The sequence below is a fragment of the Nicotiana tabacum genome, chromosome 18 (genome assembly GCF_000715075.1).
Source record: "Nicotiana tabacum cultivar K326 chromosome 18, ASM71507v2, whole genome shotgun sequence".
Lineage (NCBI taxonomy): Eukaryota > Viridiplantae > Streptophyta > Magnoliopsida > Solanales > Solanaceae > Nicotiana > Nicotiana tabacum.
In genome coordinates, this window is record NC_134097.1 from 40,009,012 (window position 1) to 40,017,002 (window position 7,991).

The following is a 7,991-nucleotide window of genomic DNA, read 5'->3' on the forward strand; positions in this document are numbered from 1 at the left end:
TTCCCGAGCCATCAGCTACACCGTTTCTTGAGGCACGGGATGTACCAGTTCATGATATTCCCGATGATGGCAGAGGGGAAGATGCTATAGCTTCCGACCTTGAGAGATCAAAGAAGAAAGAGGTTTGGGAAGACCACTTTGTTAGCCTGGCCGCCTTCACCAGCTTCCGTATGTGGTGGCCAGTCAGGTCACTAACTCTTAATCAATAGTTTTTGTTGATGGAATTGAAGAGGTCCAACCCAGCCATTTTGAGACAGTTCAAGGCACGAAAAGGGTGGATGGGGTTCATCCAAAGTGTAGTGCATGCAAAAGAATACCTTCTCCGTGAATTCTATGCCAATATGGATAACATAAAGAAAGGGACGAAGGTGACCAAAGTACGCAACCTCAAGGTAAGGTTTTATCAGCATACACTCAGCATATACATGGGCTTCTAGGATGTTGAGCCGACAGAGTATTTGGAGAAATGCTTACTGAAGGAGGAAGTCCGTCCTTGGATAATTGAGATTCTGGCACCACCAAAACCACCACCACCATGGAATATCATTGAGGTTCCTATCCACCAGAACACTTTGAGCTTTGAGGCAAAGGGGTGGTAGACTTTTGTGTGCAACATGTTGGATTCGTAACAAAATGAGACTCACCTTTTGATTCCTCGGGCAGTTCTGGTGGCTTCTATTATGGCTGGGTACCCAATCAATATGGGTGCCGTGATGTCGTCCAACATCTCAGTGATCACATGGAAAAATGAATCGTCCTACCCGTATCCCAACACTATTATAGAATATCTCACTGATGCAAAGGTAGAGCCGAGGGATTATGATAGAAAGGTAAAGACTAAGTAGCCTTTTACTTGGTACTCACTGATGGATGCAAACAACTCGAAGAAGAAAGTTCAGTCTCCTACCACCACATGCCAGTCTGATGAGCCCGCCATGTTAGTTTCTGAGACAATTGATGATCCATCTACTTCGGCTAAGCCTTCCTCCAGTGCTACTGCTATGCCTCTGCCACCATCCAAAACCCCTACTATAGCTCATGCCACAACTCCCACCTTAGCTTTGAAGCTAGTGCACATACCTATTGTCCTACTATATGTGCTGCAAGTCTCAACAACTAGATGCAAACGACTACTGTAAAGCTGTCTAACTTGTCCAGTACTGTTGCAGCATAGTCCATCTCACAGGCACCTCAGGTTCCCTCGACCATTGATGAAACACTGAAGAAGCTCTTGGAGAACCAGAAGACAATCATGTCTACCTTGGTACAACATGGGTCAGTGATAGAAGAAATGGGAAAGGAAGTAAATAAGTTGAGGAAGTCCCAGGCCAACAAGAAGTTAGTTGATAAGCTTTGGAAAGAGGTGAACAGAATTGCTACAGCAGGAGACCTTCCCTTTGATATGATGCTTGACCTACACCAGTCCGCCTCAGAACCATCTGCACTGGTGGCACTAGCTGGCCAGTCTGACGAGACAGACCATGCTGCTGACACTACTGAGTCAGTACGTCAGATGTTCGCTAACCCAGCCACACCTAGAGTTGAGGATGATGAGATTCAGTTGGCTAATCCAGACGGCGATAACATTGCTGGGACAAAGAGATGTCCAAGGAGCCATAGAGAGTTTTCTTTACCTTTTCCCTCTTTTACTCTCATTTTTCTAAGCATTGGGGACAATGCTTATTTTTATTTGGGAGGGGGATAGAGTTTATTTGACACATTTGGTACATTTTGATACGGTTGACGTGTGTAATAATTTGATGATATTATCTCTTTTCTTATTTGTATGTATATATCTTCTCTTTCTCTTACTATGTATATTCATTCTATCTTTAGTAGTTTTGCTCATTAGCTTCTTTATCTTTTTTTTTTTTGCTTATAAGCTCCTTTTTATGTTTTAGTAGTGTATTAGTTCTTGTTTGGTTTAGTAGTTTTGTTTTATGTTTTAGTAGATAATAAGCCTTTGGTTTTCCTTATACCACGGTTCTTTCCAAAGGTAGTTGTTGTGTGAACCAGGTGACTCATCCCAATGATGGATGGCGTGAAAACCTTCTTAAAGGAATGATTCTGTTTTTGTGTTTAGGTAATAACAGTAGTAGTAATGAATAAAAAGACCTAATTAAGTCATGCTCGAAGAGTCAACTATGCTTCAATTGGAACCAACACACTTAACTACGTGCTTATGGTTAGAGACAAGATTTTTGAAAGAAATAGCTCTAGTTAGTGACTTTGTGACTCTTGTGTTGACTTTGGCAATCATCAAGTGGTTTAATTGGACCATAGTGATCTTTAAACTTGAATGTGGTCGTTGTGGGCCCTCGACTCTATCCTCTTTTACAATCTAGTTGTGTGAAGGGTGAGATGAATTGTTGCTTGTCCAAGTATCCGTGCGAAGGGTCTAGAACTTGCCCCGAATGTGTTTCAAGGCAAAACCCTAAGTCTCGATTGGTTTGAGAAGTGATTGTAGGCTCTCCTTGGCCCGTTTGAGCTTTCTATTTCCAACCAATATCGTTATCCCTATTAATCCCCTTTGAGCCTATAGCTTTTCTCATTTGATAACCATGTTATAAGTTGTACCCGTTTGTCGTGGCCCTTTCTTGGCACCCGAACTTTCCTTAACACTCTTGTGAAACAAATGGATTAAAATGTAAGTTTGGGGGAGAGAGAAATTTGAAAAAAGGTATCAAAGCACAAAAATAGAAAAGAAATGATCGCTATGAATGATAAGGCAAGAAAAGAAAAGAACAAAAAGTAAAACACAAAAAGTGAATAAGTGGAAGGGTTAAGGGATTTAAAAAGAGGTAATGAACCAAAGTATTGAGAAATCAAAAAGGGAGAAAAAGAATGAAATGATCAAGAAAGAGTGATGTTAAGTCTCTCTAGTTCCCAATAAAAAGAAAGTGCCTCTAAGAATTGGCAATTTGTGAGCCGAGAAATGAAAGTGTGGAGTGCATAAGAAAACGTGTAACCACTTACCCGTATGGTATCCTACCCTAATCCAAAAGCCTTCATTACACCCCGAAAGAAGTTCTACTTGATTTCAAACAGAGTGAGCTTATATTAGTGGCGATCTACATGAGAGGCAAGCCTATAGTATTTGAATCCCTACTTGTGACATTCTCTTGTGAGAGAAGAGTTAACCTTTCATGAATCTTTGGATTGAGTGCTAATTTTTTAAGCAATCTTGGCAAATGGAGAGTATAGGAGGAAGAGTTTGGAGTCCACCATGACCTACATGATAGAACAAGAGTCCTTGATGAGTAAAGTCAATTCTTGAAGCTCAAACGTCACATTAGAACTATATGTGCATGAACATTCGACTTGTCACCTTGTTGATAATGCATGAGTAGTGTGGGTAATTATTGGTCCCAACTGATGTCTGAATGGATCACCTTTGAATCGTTGAAATGACCCTTAACTTTAGGAGGTGAGATCTAATTTATTGTTTGTGTACAAGCAAAGACTTAAGTTTGTGGGAGTTGATAAGTGGGGATTTGGACTACTTATTAGCACCTTTTTGCTTTTGTTTTAGTCCGATGGTATTGAATTATGCTACCAAAACTAATAAAAATATGTAAATTGCAGGAATGTTGGAAGTGTGGTTTCACATAGTGAAATCCAACTAAAAAAGGAGTGTTCTAATCACAAGGCAAAAAATGGCTCAGAATCAAAGAAGTGCGGTCCGCAAAATAGCATCTGCGGCCATTTTTGCTAAAAAGCACCAAATAAAGCTACGGACGTCCAAATCACCATCCGGACATATGCCTAAGTCCAAAATCATCATACAAAATTATTAGAACTATCAAAATATCATTTTGGAGTCATCTACACAAAAGTCAAACTTTGGTCAACTCATACAACTATGGCCTTCAACCAAGGGACTAAGTGCCCTAAATCAATCCAAAACTCACCCGAAACTGAACCAATCCCCCCGAAAATTCATGTAACCATAAATACATATAGAAGATGCAATACATAGGGAAACAGGGCTACAATATACAAAATGATCGGCCGGGTCGTGACATTCTCCCCCTCTTAAATAAAACATTCATCCTCAAACGACTATAGAGACATACTTGAAGTGACGGAAAGGTGAGGATAACGGCTACACATATCATAATCAGTCTGCCAAGTAGCCTCCTTTATCGGTTGACCTCTCCACTGAACCTTCACTGAAACAATATTCTTTGACCTCAACTTCCGGACCTACCTGTGTAAAATAGCCACCTGCTCCTCAACATAAGTCAAATCCTTGTCAAATTGGACTGAGTCAAAATCTAATATATGGGACAAATCACCATAATACATTAGGAGCGTGAAAACACGGAACAATGGATAAACTACCGATAAGCTAGGTGGCAATGCAAGTCTGTAGGCCACCTCACCACCTGTCTCGAGATCTCAAAATAAACAATATACTTTGGGCTCAACTTGCCCTTCTTCCCGAATCTTATCACACCCTTCATGGGTTAAACTCTGAGCAAAACCCTCGCTCCTACCATAAATGCTACATCACGAGCTCTCTAATCAGCATAACTCTTCTGCCTAGACTTTGTTGTACATCTCATTTGTCGTATCACAACCTAAGATATTCTCATATTCTACTATGGTTATCGCGTTGTACAGAAGATTTCGTGCTTTGGCGTTAACTTGTATTACTTCCATTTGCTCATCAGAGTATTCATCCAGATTGATGGCTTCAATAGATGTCCATTTGCTTTCTTGTCAGAATTTGCTGCTGGAATTGGATAGTCTCCCTTTTTTATTATACGCCAAACTTTGACATCATAAAATTTCACATAAATTTACATATGAACCTTCTAATGTGAAAAATATTGTCCATTGCAGTATGGAAGCCTTGCCTGTTAAGTCCATTCTTGAAATTGAGCTCCGATAATTACTTGATTTGACATGATCTTTTTTCACTGGATATTAAGCAAAATCAAAATGTGAGACCTGCTATGATACCTATTGAAATACAAGAGGGGAGTTGAATTATCGTATTTTTCTTTTTACAGCTAAGCGGTTGACTAGTTTACCAAATAATCGACAAGAAATAGAAGCAAGGTAAAGTGCAGTAATTAAACAACAACAAGTATTTTTATGCTAGTTCAAATTCAATGTGAATCCTACTATATTCTCTTTAAGTTGCAATAGAGTTCTCTCTTCAAAGCTCCTTAAAAACTTTGTACGTGTATGTTGATGTTATCACGTAACACCGACTTGCTTTTAGTTCTAAGTACACTATTTATATTTTCGATACAATTCCACACTAATATTTTTCTCTCTTTCTTCTCTATACTAGTTACATAGTAAATCATACTCAAATTATAATGCTTGCATAGAGTATAACAAAGAGCACGAAGTTGGTTCGATCAAAGTATATTACTTCTCTTGGCTGTTTTACAATATATACACCTTGAGAAATCTGCTTTGATTTGATTGTGGAAGATTTTGAGAGATTGTAGTCCCAAGGGAATTGATCCTTGGAATGAATCGAAAGATGATTCTTTCCAAGAATAAATGTGGAGCCTCCTTGATTTGATCTTGACTAGCGGTCATGATTGTAACGACCCGACCGGTTGTTTTAAGCTCTAGCATATCATTCTGTGATTTAAGGCTATGAACAACTTCACTTAAGGTATTATAACTTGTACGCGTGGTCGAAATTGAATTTCGGGAAGTTCGGAGTTGATTTGGAAAGAAAATTCTTATTTCGAAAGCTTTAAGTTGGAAGAATTGACCAAGGTTTGATTTTTGAGTAAATGACCTCGGAATAGGGATTTAAAGGTTCTAACAGGTTCGTGTGATGATTTTGGACTTAGGCGTATGTCCGGATCGGGTTTTGGATGATCCGGGAGCGTTTCAGTGCCTATTGTGGAAGTTGGCATTTTGGAAGGAATTCATAAATTTGGGTTCAAGTGCATTTCAATGTTATCGATGTACGTTTGGGATTTTAAGTCTGGGAATAGCTTCATATGGAGATTCTGGTATTGGGAACGCGTCCGGATGTGGATTTGGAGGTTCGTAGGTCATTTCGGGGTCATTTGGAGAAAGTTAGAGATTTGAAGGTTTTTGAGAAGTTTGACCCGGAGTGGACTCTTTGATATCTGGGTTAGATTCTGATTCTAGAAGTTGAAGTAGGTCTGTAATGTTGAATGTGACTTGTATGTAAAATTTGAGGTCAATCAGACGTGATTTGATAGGTTTCGGCATCGAATGTATAAGTTTGAAGTTCATAAGTTCATTAAGATTGAATTGGGATGCGATTCATGAATTCGACGTTGTTTGATATGATTTGTGGCCTCGAGAAGGTCCGTGTTATGTTTTAGAACTAGTTGGTGTGATTAGATGGGGTCTTGGGGGCCTCGGGTGGATTTCGGGTGGTTAATAGATCGAATTTGGATTTCGAGGAGGAGCTGAAGCAGCTGGGTATCTGGTGTAATCGCACCTGCGTGAATAGGGCCGCAGGTGCGAGACCGCAGAAGCGGTCCATTGGTCGTAGAAGCGGAAGAGAGTAAGGGCTGGAAGACTGCAGGTGTGGAAGGTTTCCCGCAGAAGTGGATGCCCACCTGCGGTGATGGAGCGGAGGAGCTAAACTTGGGGGAAACCCACACTTGCGATAAATCCTCCGCAGAAGCGGAGGCGCAGAAGCGGATAAAGGACCGCAGGTGTGAAGTACGGGCTGGGCAGTTCCCTCTTTAAAACGAAGGGTCTGGCTCAATTTTCATTTCATTTCATCAATGAGAGTCGATTTTAGAGCAATTTGGAGTGCCATCTTCATCAACTATTATAGGGTAAGTGCTTTCTTCACCTTGTGAGTTAAATACATGATTTATATACGGATTTAAGCATGGAAATTTATAGAAATTGGGATTTTGATAGGAAACCTAGAAATTTGTATTTCTGGACTTTGACCATAAATTTGGGCATGGAATTTGGAATAAATTATATATTTCAGTTCGTGGTGTTATGGGTAAAGTTTATCTTTGAACATTTTTAGAACCCAAGCACGTGGGCCCGAGGGTGATTTTATTGATTTTTTGAGCGGAGTTGGGAATTTTTGTGAATTGAATTATATTGAGTATTAGAGTATATATTTATGGATTTGTACATTTATTGACTAGTTCTGGAGCGATGGACATCTGTTTGAGTTGTTGGAAAGGTGTTGGAGCTGGTTATGGAACTTCAGAGTGAGGTAAGTCTCATTTCTAACCTTGTAAGAGGGAATTAACCCCATAGGTGAACTAAATTAATACATGCTTCTATTTGTGGGGGCTACATACGCACGAGGTGATGAAAGTCTGTACGTAGCTACTAATTATGCCTATGTCCGGGTAGTTCTAGGTTTACACCATAATTTGTTGATACCGTTATTTGACCTTTTTTATTACTTTCCTTGAAAGGAATTTAGATCGAGTATGCTTATTAAATGCCATGAAAGAGTTTAAATTGAGGATTTTGGGAGATGAAAGTTTTCATTTGGATTTCATATGTTGAAAATAATTAAAGAATATTACAATAATACTTATTTGAGAAATTATATGCGCAATCGCGTCGCAAATATATTTGTGCGAGCGGGGTAAATTTCCACTACTCTCATGGGAGCGGGTCATTTGCCTAGGCAGGTTAAATAGATGCATCTATGGTGCGTGTCGTTCGACCCTCGACAGTGCACAATTTATACTTATATGTTAGTTCGTGTCGTTCGACCCTCGGTAGTGCACAGTTTAAATATTTATGTTGGATCGGGTCGTACGACCTCGGCATGACTTCCGCATGATTGAATTGATTGCTTTGGGAATTTGTAATAAATGATATTGCCTTATTGTCCTAAGATAAATTGTTAAACGATGAGATGTAAATTTGGAGATTTCTTAATTATTAACAAATTGTTTACTTACTTCAAAGTAATGAGCTTACGACCATTTTATATAACCAATGTTTAAATCATATCATTGGCATTTTATTTATAGTCATATTAAGTGTCG